Here is a 15,571-nt window from a genome sequence, read left to right as displayed (position 1 = left end):
CCTTTACGTCAGTGCACACAGGAGAAAGTACTAGTCTAGTCCTCAGGACTATCCAGTCCTCATAATACTCGCATGATCTTCTCGTCTGACTCCATTGCAACAGTCAGATGTTTTATCAGAAATCAGAAATCAGAAATACTTTATTGATCCCCGTAGGGAAACTCTTTGTTCCAGTAGCTCTTCTTTACGTCAGTGCACACAGGAGAAAACGATATTATACACTATAAACAGGTCAGAAATAAATTAAGTAACATGTTGGTATAAGTATAAGATAAACTAAGTGTCGAGTACCAAGTGGGTTTACTGGTAGATGGTGAAGTACAGTATAAATACAATGTCACTAATTATGTAATAAATAATAGTAAAAGCGGAGGTGCATGTACTGTCGAGAGTAATTGAGGTATATCCGTAACAGTAATAAGAAAAACTAACAAGGGAAAACTAATATTGCACTTGAGTAGTAAACAGAATATTGCACAATTATTATTAAGATGTAATGCTCAATGTCCAGTTTAGTGACCTAAAATTATATATTTATATTTACATGGTCAGTTTCATGTCAAAAATACATTTGAAAAACTCAACAGCAATGTGTCTTTCCAAAAATCCTGACCTGGCTACTCGAGATAATCCACAGACCTTGTTTCAAGCAGTTTCATGCAGGAACAACAATCTAGATGGATAAACAGCGCTACAGGTAAGAGAAAAAATATGTATTTTTGATTTTGGGGTGAACTGTCCCTTTAAACTGTTGCTCTAGTTTGAAATTTCTAATGTGGTTGTGCTATAAATAATCCTCTGACAGTGTATAAATAGGGTTAGTGTTTTTAAGAGAAGAACTACAGCAAATGTCAGTTATTAAAATGCCCAACATGGCCTACAGTTTGTATACGTTTACCTGACCTCTAGTGTTCGTGTGAAATATGACTGTTGTCTGGAACAATGGTACAATGTGGTGTTACATTGTTATAGAGCCTTAAACCTTTTAGGGGGGAGGTTAAGGTGGATGGATGGGTCAATAAAGTGAGTTTGACATGTGACACAGCTGTTCACATCCCATCTCCTACCGAGAGTCAACACTGGTTTCTTTTAACCACCGTCTTTCTGTGACATTAGCAAAGTAGTTTCTGCATCTAAGCAAACCTTAAATCATAGAGGTCAGAAAACGTTCATATCGATCATTTTTGTAACAGTGGCGATTAGGAAGGAAGGAAATAACACACAATATATGTTGTAGTTTAGTTTGATCACTGGGGGGGAATTTCTGTCTTTTTTTTCTCTGGCACCTTTCCCTTTCTCCCTCCTTCTTTCCTCTTTCATTTCCACGTTCATTTAATTTATTCTCATCCTCCTCTTCCCATTTCTGTCTGTCTGCCACTTCTTGTTTCATCCATCCACTGAGGATGCCTCCCTCCCTCCCCCCCTCTCACGCCCTCCCTCCCCCCTCACTCCCTCCATATTGTTTGTTGCTCTCAGTGCATCACTTCATCATCTCTACGCTGTTTTTGGCAGCAACCAGAGACCTCTCTCAATCTCTCTCTCTCTGTCTCCCTCTGTCTCTCTCGCCACAGAGTTTTTGGGATGTAACTCATCTTGAGTCATGCAGTGCAGATACACACACACACTCACACACACACACTCTGCTCTACGTGCACTCAATCGCACGCTTGATTGCACATGTATCACACAAGTCTCACACTCATCTGAGACTTATCTTCTGATTCAGCTGCTACAAACACTTCCTTTCAGCTAGTTTTGGACGGTGGTGCTGGAAGCTTGGTGATGTAGCGACTACTCGTGAACTACTGTGGCTGGCGAACTAGCTGCTAACACACTAGCTTCCAGGGGACATGCTAGTGCTAGTCAGTCACTATAGCTCTCTTAGCTAGCCAGCTCAATTGTCGCTAACGGGAGTTAACACAGTTTATTCAAGAGATTTACAACTTGGAGGAGTTGACGGTGCAACACAGTTAATAAACTACGATAGCTTTCTTTATTCAGGACTCGTCGGCTCTCTGTGCCCTCAAAGGTCGGCTCTGTCAAGATTTACTATTGGTCAAAGGTGCAAATTAACTTTGATATCAAAATTCACCAAAGTTGAACTGCACATGAAAGATTAGTGCAGATTCACTCCACCCTGCAAGCAAATCTACTAATTGCTGTGATTCTATTAAAATGAATTGATTTCTCTGCAGAATTACAAAGGCCAATGACTTATCTGTGGTGTGTGTTATTTTTCATAACTGCGTGGGTAAAGAGGATCTGTGGATTCACTCAGGGGTAAGGAAATCGATATGAATTTTTCACATCCTGTTCAACTTTGGTGAACTTTGAAGCTGCCTTGAAAGTGCTTGGAGTGGATGTAGAGTCCAAAACAGAGGAAGCTGTTGTAGCTTACTACAGTAGTAGACATCTAAAATTGCAGGCTGAACCTCAACTGATCCCCGCTGGATCCCCGCTGTGCACTCGATTGGTATGCGATCCCCCCTCCATGACGTAGTGAATGCAGCGCCACCTGAGCACCATTTGTGGAAACCCGTTGCAACGCTTTATCTCTCCACCAGGAGGAGCAGTGATTATGGAACAGTTTACTGTCATCAGACGGCTGTAGTGCGACCAGCTTTCTTCATGTTTGGCCGTTGCTGATGGACATTTTCATTGACCGAGTGCAACTGAAATCAGCTGTTCTTATCATATTTGTTTGTGTATGAGGGAGTGCGCTTCCCACAAATAGCATTTTAGTGAAGCGCTGTTTTTATGCATTAGCTAACATAAAATATAGGTTACTGCTGAATGAGACACGCCTCTAGTTACTGATTATTCCTTCTATTCTGTGGGATGAAAGCGCAGAGGGATGCGTTCTTCAACAGAACTGTGTGGAAAAATGAAAGCAATGTGGGTGGGAAATGAATGATATACAGTAAGAAATAACTATCTGTGCAGCTGACTTATCTGCTGTAAACAAGGCATATATCATACATCAGATTTTTGGACATAAAGTAGAATACACGCCCATACAGCAACATGCCGGGACAAATTGGCACAATGTTTTTTTTTACACGAGGAAAGAAATAACTTAATGTATTCTTCCTTTTTGCGGTTACTGTTTACTATATTTGTAAAATTTTACATGTCTACTGTCTAAAAACTGTTTTGTGTAAATGGTGAAATCACTTCAAACAAACATCTGCTGCTTATCTTGGCAGGTAAGACACACTTTGGATTGTGCCCCCTGCTTCCATTTTTGTGTGTTAATTACAGCCAATGACACAATATCAGTGTTTTTTTATTTAAATGTAACAAAACTGGTCTAACGTGTTAACAGTATCTCAATCAAAAGCGGCCACAGTCGAGACGTGTCTGGGGATAATAGAGAGATTACAGTGGATTTTAGGCACTATTGGTCATTTTCAGTCCTAACAATCTAATCTGCAAAGATGCAAACACATCATTAGCATCAGAATGTACCTTTTTGTTCGCACTTCATGGACCAGCAGTGTGTCATCCTTACAGATCCCAGCCCCCACAATCTAGATGGTCCCACTGACTGCTTTGTAACACTGAGCACACATTCTGTGTTTGTTATCTGTAGAGCCCAAACACAGCACTTGACTTTCTTTTTTTAATACTTTATGTTGATGTACCTCATTCATTACACAAAATAAGCATAACAGATAAACAGATGAAAGACGTTGCATTGTTAATACTGTGCATTTTTATTCTTAAGTCTTGGGAAATGCAAATCAACAGCTACAATATCCAATCCGTGCCTTCTCAGGGTCGACCTCCTCAGTCTTTCAGTGATTCTGTTCCTGATCCTGTTCCCCCGACAGGTCTTGGGATCTTTGAGTCACATAGGAAAGGACCTTCTCCTTTAGGCTTCCTGGCAACTCTGATTTTCCATTCGTCCCGCTCCAGTTCGCTGTCTTCCCCCAGCTCTGATAGGACTCGAGCGGTGCAAGAGCCATGAAGATATTTGCAGCATACACTCCTGGCAGATGCTCTCCCCCCACAAAGCAGTCTCTGTAAAATGCCCCCTCCCGTTGGTCGGACAGGGCTCTGACAGAGATGTCTGGCGAGGGATCTGGCAGTGGAATAGCAGTGCTGGAGCAGGCTGGTGTGGCAGACGCTGATGCTGGATGGATGGGCCGCGGGTCCTCTCCTGCACTGCCTTCAGCCGAGGATGTGCGCCTAAACAGTCGACATCTGGCGGAAGGACTGGCGGTCAGCTGTTCTTGTGGTGCTGGTTGAGTAGGCGGTTTGAGGTCTAGACGGGCCTCTATGTCATCCAGTCTCTGTGTCCCCAGTGTACTCGGGTCTGTCCTGCCGGGCTTCCACGGCACTCAGTCGGCGTTTTATGTCACAGAGTTCTAAGTCATCGAATAAGCCAGTGTGACGCGGCGCGGACCTCTTCGTTATAATGATGCCGGTGGCCGAAAAGAAAAAAATAAACTTGAACTTCCAAGTCATTAAGGTGAAATGTGAGGGTAAAATCGGGGTTTATGCTGTTAAAAATATGTGAATAATAACTAGTGACAATGAGCAGCAACATTATTTTAGTTCCAGCAACTTCTGTAAGTTAGGGAAACATACTGTCCAAACCACGGCCTGAACAAAGAAACATGACTCTGCAGTGGACTGTGGGCCATCACATCGGTTAATGTGTGAATGTGTCTCGTGGTGACACCCTGCAATTAAATGAATGGCGCTTAAATGGGCGTGTTTACTGTGGAATCTAGACAGCAGGAGGGAGGGAGGGGGGACTCGCAGTGGCTGGATAATAGCTGGAAACTGGATTCCAGCCGGCTCGCTGCCAGAGAGCCTCCGGCTGGGAGCAGTGATTCTGAGTGACGGAGACTGCTGTGTGCAGTGCATCACCATCCAGTTTCATTTCAACCCACCTCTGCCGGAGGATGAACTGCTCCACAAAAGAGATGGTTTTAAGTTATGAGACTGGATTTGACGGTACAAATACTGGGTGAACTTATTGTCCCATTAGCGATCGAGCTAATGAGCTTGCTAATTGACACTTGGAAAGCTAGCTGGCTCATGGAGCTTTTTTCTCCTCCTCAAAAAACTCTTTCTTGAATGAAATGATGAACAGAGGGCAAAATGTCAGGGGGTCGTAAATGGTCCAGTACAGAGAAAAAAGTAAGAAGCTCAGAGATTGTTGTGACTGAACAGCGCTAGCAACTTCCGGGCTGGCTACCATGTTAGTGATTAGATTGCCAACTGCAGTAGTTTACCAACTGGCCTTGCAGGTTGTTCCTACGTCACCAATCTTCTAGACCCACATATTTTGCGTAGACGCACAGATTAATTTCACTATGCCACTTTCTGGTTTCATAATTGTGTCCATTCTGACTCTGGGCCATTCATTTGCCACTCACCACCTCTGTTGTTGAGATTTGAGTATACGCAACTAAGACAAAACAACATATATCGGGGCAAGCAGCCCCAAATAAACTTTAATTTTACATAAATAATTTTGCTTGTCTCCTGAGTCCGACACAAACACAGAAATTAGCTCCTTGGATTAGCTATTGTAGCTAACGGCTTTCAGGCAACCTTGCTTGCTGGCTGGAGGCTGTCAGCTAACAAACTTTTTTGGTCGCTCTCTGTTTGTCTCATCAGGTGGAGTACGATGGTCTGACGGGTCACATTGAGTTCAACAGCAAAGGCCAGAGGACCAATTACACCCTGAAGATCCTGGAGAAACACCCCGGGGGCCATAAAGAGGTCAGAGGTCACATGGGGTCAGGTGGGAGGCAGACAGGCCAGAGGTTAAGTTAGCATTCAGCTGCAGCTGCAGCGCTTAAAGTTGGAGTTTCTACTTGTGAACTCAGGAAGAAGTAGTTGTCTGACTTGCTAAAGAAACATCAGTCTGTCACTTTTTGTTTACGTTGGACTCGTGCACCTGGAACGCTTTGAGGTCAGAAGTCGGAAATTTCAACCTCCGACTTTGTCTGAAACGCAGCATTTGCCCATGTGGGTCGAGTGTTGCTTTATGACCTCAGATGAACATTAAAAGGTCAGAGATCAACTGAGGTCACCACAGGGTCAAATGGGCTCACAGGCTAGGGTTAAGTACGCTGAAATTTGAATAAACCTGACTTGTCACTGTTAATAATTTCTACCACTGTCAGGAGCCTATTCTTAAAGGAATAGTTTGACATTTTGGGAAATATGCTTTCTGGCAGAGAGTTAGATTGATATCTTTGTCCATTTAATATAAGGCTACAGCCAGCAGCCAGTTAGCTTATCTTAGCACAAAGACTGGAAATGGGGTCCAAAGGTAACCAAATCTACCTACCAGCACCTCTAAAGCTTACTAATTAACACATTTATCTTGTTTGTTTAATCTACATCCTGGAGATGAAAGACTCCAGAAAGTCACTGCGTCCGCCCAAGAAATAGTCCTGCACATAACCCCCCATAAAACCAAAACCTGTTATTTTTACACCTCGATCTTTGTATGGATTAAAGAATGAGATAATTAGTGGGCTTTAGGTTGGAACAAACATATAAATTGTATGGTTGGATTTAAATATCGACCTTCCTTGAGAATTGTTTAGGAACAGTATTCATAAACCAAAAAATAATAAAAACAGAACAGAACTTTAAGTGAGTGATGGAAAGTCATAGAGTAGAAAAAGAAATGGTCTTTTGCATTGGAGTCACGGTCAACTGGAGAAAAGTTGAATTTCTGGTGGGTAAACAAGGAAACAAAAAAGGTAATAAGACAGGCGGGAAAGGGTGGACATGATTTACGGGAGGTGAGGATGGTAAGACGCCTGAAATTTACCCAACGCAGATGAGTTTTCACATGACGACGAGAGTCGGGGAAGGAGTGGCCCCTGCTCTTTATCAGCCTGTCCCCTGGGAAACAGCACAGTATCCTAACTGCTAATGAATGCACAAACAAACAAGAGGTCAGATAAGGTCGGGAGGTCAGGGGATGTGATGGGGTTGGTGTTAGGTCAACAGATACGTATTTATGACCTTATTTAACCTGCTGAATGAGCCGGGAGGAGCCAGATCCTCCCTCATTGATTTCAGCATTGATTCTGCAGCAAAGTTTATTCAGCTTCCTCTGTCATCTGTCTCTCTGCCTCTAATAACACTTTTATGATTTTTATGTTTGTCTGTTGCCTTTCTCCTTTTTTCTTATCTTTCAGTTTGCAATTTTAAGGTTAATTTCAAGGTTTATGACTATTTAGGACATTTTAAATCCGACAACGCAGACACACTAGCTGTGTCCAAATGCAGTCTCTGAAGAATCAGAGGCCTTTAGGTTCAGGCAACCTTTTCTGCCTCAAGTCTCGCAAAGTAATTGTGTCTTCGGATGTTCCTTGTCGACTCCTATACTCACAAATCTTTTCAGGAGGTTGGCTTCAAAAGTTGACAAATGGCCCTTTTCCACTGCAGGACAACAATGCATATTCAATATCACAGGTTCTGCTTTGGTTTCCACTGTTCTGCATCTGCTTCCGGGATGAGTTCCTGGAACTAAATTTGGGCACTGTTGACAAAATATTCTCACCACGAGGTTCCTTTAGTAGCTGTTCTGGAGCTTTTGATCATATCACATGTTCTTCACCAGCAGATGGCGTTTGCCCAGTTGTCATGGTTATTTAGATGTTTAAATCTCCATTTTTCTGAGCAAGGACGTCTCTGGTGCATTTAAAGTTGAATTTTAAATTTCATTCTTGACCTTGCAAACAGCAGTGGACACCACCTTGTCTCACTACAAGGTTAATTTAGTAGCCGTTCTGGAACTCTCCATCATATCACATGATCTTCAACCCTATAATTCATCTTTCTCTTGGCAAGATTGCTATTTATAAGGTGAACAGTGCACTTTGAAAACTCAACTACAGTTTTAAAAGCTGGTGTGATCAGGCCTGACCAGGAGTAATCTTTAAAACATGACAGGCCTTTTCGATCTGTCATGACATGTTTGGTCTTGAAATGTGGACCTTGACGCCCCTCTGTCTTAAATCTCCCACCTTTTCCTCTTCTTCCCCTCATATTAACCTCTTCCTCCTCTAACTCCTATTTGTCCTCCTCTTCTTCATGGACGGACAGATTGGTACCTGGTACTCCAACAACACGTTGGCCATGAACTCCACTTCTCTGGACCTCAACGCGTCAGAGACACTGGCTAACAAGACGCTAATCGTCACCACAATACTGGTAAAAAAATCTGTCAAGTACACAATGTTGCATGAAACATCACTTGCTCCTTTGAATCAGCTGCTGTATGTTATCACTTCCTGTCTGACAGGAAAACCCGTACGTGATGCGTAAGTCCAACTACCAGGACTTCCAGGGTAACGACCAGTACGAGGGTTTCTGTGTGGACATGCTGCGGGAGCTGGCAGACATCTTGAAGTTCTCCTTCAAGATCAAGCTGGTGGACGACGGGCTGTACGGAGCCCCGGAGCCCAACGGCAGCTGGACCGGCATGGTGGGAGAGCTGATCAACAGGGTGAGTGGTGGAGGGGGTCAACAATAGTTTTTTACTTTTTGGTCAGACAAAGTAAACAATTTGAAGACATCACTTTCTAGTCCCCACTTTTCAAGAATGTCCCCCCTTTTATGAATGTCCTCACTTTCCAAAATGTTTCCATTATCCTAAAATTTTCTTGCAATCTTTCAGTGTCTTCTCTTACCAAAAATGTCCTCACTTTCCAAAAATGTCCTACATTTAAAAAATATAATTCTGACTTTCCTAAAATGTTCTCACAATTCAAAGGGTCCTCACTTTGCAAACATCCCCACGTTTTAAATCATGTGCTCACTTTCCAGGTATAAAACTCAATATGGTCCCAATGTACAAGAGCGCAAAAACAAGTCTGAAACCTTAAACGGACCTTTGAAGGAGTTTGGACTGGACAAAATGTCCCCACTTTCCAGGTGTAAAACTCAAATTGGTCCTCGCAAAAATAGACTGCAAGGGCGCGCACACACAAACACACACACACTTGCCGACACTTCTCCTTATCGTCTTTACTTTCTCTCGCAGCTTTGTCGCAGGCAATTCTCTGCACAGCTTTAATTAGACTCAACTTGACTTAAAATGAGCCACTTTGCCTGAGAAAACAACTAACGGGGGGAATTGGGCTTCAGCTGAGCCACTTAATACCTCCTCAGCATCTCTGTGTGCCTCTGCTGCTCAGGGCTGAGCAGCTTTCTAACGCTCCACCACTTGTATAATTGGCTGACTCTTGTGTTGCAGTTAAGGGTGCCATCACTGTCAGGGGCTCGGAGCCCATGTCTCGCTCCCCTCACGCCCACCCACAGCCGTCTGTTGCCATAACAACTAACGCAGATCCAATGTTAGAACAAATGCAATCATCGATGAGTGTTCGTGTCTGTGTGTTCGCTTGGCCAGAGTCTATATGCTACTTCGCTGTTAAATATTTTCTGTGTGATCACACTTGAACTTGATGAATGAGTGAAATTCAATTAATCTGTCACGTTTCCGTGTTGAAGGCCTGCCTGTGTTTTCTGACAGAATCTGAGATCTCTGGAGTTTAAACTAGGCAGTCTAAATATTATTCCTACAATGTTGTGACTGCCGTCACCTCACCTCACCTCACCTCAGGTTAGATAAGGAACTTTATTGTTCACAGTTAGTTATGAGACACAGATAAGATACAGTAGATACGCTATTTGGTTGAAGAAAGAGACAGACTGTAAGGAGCCTTCTATGCATCCAATCCCCTAATTGCATTTGGAACAAATTACTTGCTGGACATCTTTTTGGTGACCCATTAGCTTTGAACTCTGGTGCATTTCGTACAGGACTCGTACATGAGTGTGACAGCCGTTAAAACCAGAATGTGTTGTGCTTGTATCCTTCTCCTGCAAACCGTGGCAGGTCATTAAGTCCATAAAAACAGGCTTGACATATCGATCCCACAGTTAGACGCCTCTATCTTGTTTACACCTCTTGGATCATTAGTAAAAAGTCAATGAGAATACAAACTGTACCAGAAGAATACTTTCTTTCCATTGGTCCAGACCAAATAAACTGAACTACAGGTGTGGAAGCAGTTTATTAGTCTCTGCAGTTTACCTTTACGTCTAACACTGATGTTTCCAAGCACCATGAAATCCTTGATTCTAATTTTACTTAATACTACTTAATGATACTAGGTTCTTATTGTCCCTTTGGTTTTTACAAAAAGCGTCCACTTGAAACTTGATTTTTTAATGAATTAGAAAAATAGCAAACGTGTTCTCACAGCCTAAGCCAAGCATGTGCATGTGCACTGGACCTGTGATCTCTTGGACCACTTCTCACTTCTCCAAGGGGACGTTTGAAAGGTCAGACTTGTTGACCTGGTTAACGTAGGGCATTAGGGGCTAGCAGGTCCTCACAAGTACATAAGTACAAACGCGTGTGTGTAAAGCTGTTCCACATTATGCAAAAGCTGCGCTGCTGTTTGTCACATCGGTGGCTCCTGTCTAATACTGATAATAACACACATACATCGTGTGCTACACATAATGGTGATGCTAATGGTGATGGTGGCTGATGATTGCGAGTGTTTGTGTGTGTGTGTGTGTGTGTGTGTGTGTGTGTGTGTGTGTGTGTGTGTCAGAAAGAGGAAATTGGGAACACAAGCAGGCCATTAAGAGGCTAATCAACTGTCTTTTTTCTTACTAATTATACAGAGCTGTTTCAATTACACTGTGGGATTCCTCAGCATGAACACACACACACACACACAAACACACACTCACACACACACACACATACAGAGGCCAGCAGGTATTCACACACTTTTATTTGTAACCAGAGACTCTTTTTGCGTTTTATGCAAATATGAATGTATTAAAAATTACAAACGCTCTTCACCTCTCTCTCTCTGTTGCTCCTTTGACTTGCTCTACCCTCTCTCTCTCACACAAACACACACGCACACGCACACACACACACACACACACACACACACACAGACTTTGCTCTCTATGAGGCCCTGGAGTCTGATGAAAGTGGGTGAAATTCATTTAACAAGTGTCTACTCGTTAATCAATTAAGTGTTAATTAAGGAGCAGAGAGGTGTCTGGGGTCCAGATAAACGCTCCACTATGGATCCACTGTGTCTCTCTGTTGACTTAAACTTAATGAGATTATCTTTCAACTTTAATTTCACTCTGCCGTGTTTACCCAGCAAGGTTAAATCCACACTCAAGTGTGAAACTGGAAAAACACGTTAAAAAGTGCACTTTGATGTTGTTTTCTCAGTTTAAATTATAACAAGACACAACGTAGCGTCCTTCTGTATGCATTCAGCAGCGGCGCGACTCCAGCACTAGCAGGGAAACTGAGATAACATTATGATGTGCATTAAACTTTTCACTAAAATACACAACAAAGTAAAGGCCCAGTGTTGTGAGAATGGGATTATAATGAGAAAGCTTCTGAAGAAAGAAGCTCTGCAATGTGAACAAAATTCATCACTGGTACAAAATCTGAACGTTTACCTTTTGTTGCTGTCATTTAATCTTTTATTCATTTTCCAATTGTTGTATTTATATTTAGTTGGCAAGGAAATTAGATATTTGAACAACGAAAACAAACAAAAAGGGAATACATTTTTTTTTAAGTAAATGGAAAAAGTGTGTAAACATATAAAAGGCAGTCACTCAGAACAGCTGCAGCACCCGATGTTCTCTTATATTCTGTAAATGGTAACTTTGTGTACATAAAAAAATTAAGTTTGGGTAAAAATGTGTTTTAACAAAGTGCTTAATGCTAAAAATAATTATATATATATAATGATAATATTAAAATGACTATCCTTATTATTATGCCTTATTTACCCTTTTTTCCCCCATGAAATATGTTTTATTGAATTTTAATGTTCACAATCTCAAGAAATTTAAGTGTCCTCGTGAAATCCCCGTCATGGATCAGTATTACACCTAATGTAGTAAACATGAACCGAACTGGCATATTTTAACATAAAACTACTTTTTGCAAATAAAAATTATTACTATCAGCTCTTTTGAAAAATAATTATATCCATTTCCAATTGGATTTTAAAGTTTGTTATTTAAAAAAAAACTAATAACAATGAGGACATTTGTGGATTTGGGCTGCTAAAACAAACTTGTGCAGTGCACTTTTAACTGATCTTCTTTTTGTCATGCAGAAATGTTATCAGCACCATTGTTTAAAAAGTAGATTTCTGCTCTTGCATTCAAGATTTTATTGAATCAGTACATCCGACTAATGTTTCAGTCCCTGTAGATCTGTATAATAAACGTTCTTAAAGGAACTCGTGTTCTGATTCGATAAAATCCCGAATGCAAGAGCCACGTGCAGGGATCTCCTTTTTTTACACAGCCCACAGCTTGAAATGGGACCAGTGTGCGCTTCATGATTTACCCAGTGAGCCCCAACAGGAACAAAAGCTCTTATCTGGCAGTTTTAATGCCATGCTGTCCGCTGGGAGCTGCACAATAACAGCTCACTGTTAACTTGTAATGCATTCAGCAACAACTGCGCCATCAACAATGACTTCTGTACAATAAAAATCAATATTTCATTAAAAGCCTCAGAATCTCTGCAAAGAACAAAGGTGCTGCCTTTAATTGTGGCTCTTGTGGCTGAAAAATCGGGAGTTCAACTTTGTAATGAGACATGGCTGTTTAATCGGAGATGGGGCTGTGTCCTGGTCAGTTCAACGTGCCAATGTATCAGTCAGAGCAGACAGTGATCATCATCTGCACTTATGCTGCTGCAGAGAGACTATTAACCTTGAAAACACATGACAGAAAATGGTTATTGTTCATTCTGTTATCCGGAAGGAGGTGTGGCTTTGAGGCGTGTCCAAGATTGTACAGAGCAGACCAACGCGCACTGGCCAAATCAAAGAGAACGTTACTCATTAACGCAGATGTTGTGTTTATAGAGAACATACTTTTTAGCCTGGTTCTGAATGGCTGCTGTGACGCCCCTCCCACTGTCTTGGAGGCAGTCCTGGCCCACCTCAGCGAGAAGTTGGCTGACATGGGAGGGTCGTCAGCCGGTTAAGCTCACCTGGGCCCTAAAAGCTGGCCCATGTGGCTCTCCCTTCCTACAGCTTACATCCACTTTGCATCACCTTCTTTTGCTTTTGCACTGCAACACCTCCACAGCGCACGTCCACGCCTCCTTGTCACATTCCCCGAACTAGTTTGTGACACCGCCCACATCTTTGATCTGTTCAGTCATTCAAATTCATCTGCGGCACGTTCAGACAAACACAGGACTTTCATCCACGTGTGAAACCAAGTCAGCGTTGACTCATTTAAAGTTTTAAGTTAAATAACGTTACGTAGTTTACTTACTAAGAGTTATGTCACGTACTTCGGCAGTACGCCTGTCGCTGGTACTTTCCAGCGGTCCTATGTCGTTTTGGGAGTCATTGACGATCTACATATTCTGTCATTTAGGTATGAGCATGTGTTGGGTAAACAACAACAAATAAATTATGATGTCAAATTTTAGGATAAGATTAGAGTTTATTTATTCCGTAATTAAAGTAAAAGATAGTAATTAAAATTAGCCCCACCTTCACCAGCTGCAACATTAAAGTGATGACCACATGAATGCATTAATAATTATAATCCAATAATATAATATACATTGTTCTGTAAAGAGACATTCTGCATAATGAGCACTTTTGGTACTTTAAGTACATTTTGATGCTAATACTTTTACACTTAAGTAAAATTTTGAATGCAGGACTTTTACTTGAAACAGAGTATTTTGACACTGTGATAATGTTACTTTTATTTAAGTATCCATTTAAATGTGTCTTTAAATACACAGCATCTATTTGTTGCTAGCGCTGTTATATGCTAGCTTTGTCGCACCCAACTATGCTTGCAGCTAACTGAGCTAGCTACACTTGAGCAGCTGTGTATATAGCCAAAGCATTTTGAATGTTTGGAACATGATTATACAGGTGGACAGTGGACAGGTGGAGTATACTGTGGGAGTGTTTTCACAAGTTTCTGTGGACATCTCTTTGAGATGTTTTGAGAACTGAGTAAATATTGGGATCTATTCTGCTTTTAAATTAAGCTAATTTGCCTTCCTCCACAGAGGAGCAAGCTAAAAATGTTACTGAGCAACACTGCAGACCAACAGGGAACGTTTGATACTTAAAACCGCGGGAGTTTTTCTTTAACCAGACTCCACAGATACAGGAATAACCAAAGAACACTGGCAATAATGTTTAATTATATCCAGCATGACATTTATGGCTGATATTTACATGACTGATTTAAAGTTTAAAGATTTGAAGTGGTCATATTATGCTTTTTGGGTGTTTCTCTTTGCTTTATTGTGTTATCTATCTTTTTTGTGCATGTGATAGGTTTGCAAAGTGAAAAAGCCCAGAGTCCAGCCCAAAGCTCTGCTCCTGAACTGCCTGAAAACAGCCCGACTGCAGTCCAGCCTTTACTTCCGTAACGTATCTACGTCACTGTGTAGCACGCGTCGCAATGCACCAATCGAGCAGTTTCCACAAGTCCACCTAAATATGACATTAAAATAACGTTAGATACCAGGCGGTCAGTGGGCATAAAGTTGTTACTGTGATGTGATGACCAAGAAGTACGACCACATCACACCTGTTTTAGCCTCTTTACACTGGCTCCCTGTTGGTTTTAGGATTGATTTTAAGATCTTGTTGATTACTTTTAATGGCCTGGCCCCAGATTATATTTTAGACCTTGTAATCCCTTATGAACCTTCACGTAGTTTGAGATCTTCGGGCAGGGGTCTCCTGTCTGTGCCTGAGTCCAGGATGGAAACTAAGGGGGACAGAGCTTTTGCCATCAGGGCCCCGAGGCTCTGGAACAACCTGCCCGAAGAAATTAGGCTGTCTGAGTCAGAGTCTTCGTTTAAGTCTCGTCTCAAAACACATTTTTATCTGAAAGCAGATCCTGATTTTACCTGAACTGGTTTATTTTACTGTTTATTTTATTGTTTTTCTGTATTTCATGTGTTTTATTTCTTTATATTTCGTCATTCACTGTGTTATTTTATTTTTCTTGTTGTGAAGCACTTTGTACTTTGCTTTGATAAGTGCTCTATAAATAAAGTTTTATTATTATTATTATTATTATTATTATGTACAGACAGTGCACAGTTAAAACGTTTCCTATCAAAGATAAAAAGATACAATTACAAATTTATAACGTACCAGTCTGAAACGTCTCGCTCCAGTCTCGGTTGTGAAGCTGGTTCGGGTTGTTCTGCCTGTGTTTCGGCATCAGACTCGGGCTCTGACATGTACGGCTGAACCGAAGCCATAGTTACCGGCTGCAGAGGCTCTGTTTTGGATCACACTGCCTTTCTCGTCAGGACCCGCCCTACTCTGCTTCCGATTGGCCGGTAGTCCTTTACCTCGGCACTGCACACGATCCAATAGAAGTGCGACGCCTCGCTCGGTAGCTGCAGCAATGTGCAGTGCGAGTAAAAAATATGGTGTTTATTGAAAATGAAACCATGCAAACCTATTCTGGTACAACCCCAGAATAAAATGATGATCCTGAAAAT

At 41.7% G+C, this 15,571-nt stretch overlaps 1 pseudogene; it reads left to right on the top strand.

Annotated features, from left to right (window-relative positions):
* The window catches only part of LOC122864478, a 94,682-nt pseudogene that overhangs the window by 45,461 nt on the left and 33,650 nt on the right, over positions 1–15,571 (top strand).

Source organism: Siniperca chuatsi, linkage group LG17 (genome assembly GCF_020085105.1).
Source record: "Siniperca chuatsi isolate FFG_IHB_CAS linkage group LG17, ASM2008510v1, whole genome shotgun sequence".
In the NCBI taxonomy this organism is placed as follows: Eukaryota; Metazoa; Chordata; class Actinopteri; order Centrarchiformes; family Sinipercidae; genus Siniperca; species Siniperca chuatsi.
This window is presented reverse-complemented; position numbering and strand designations above follow the sequence as displayed.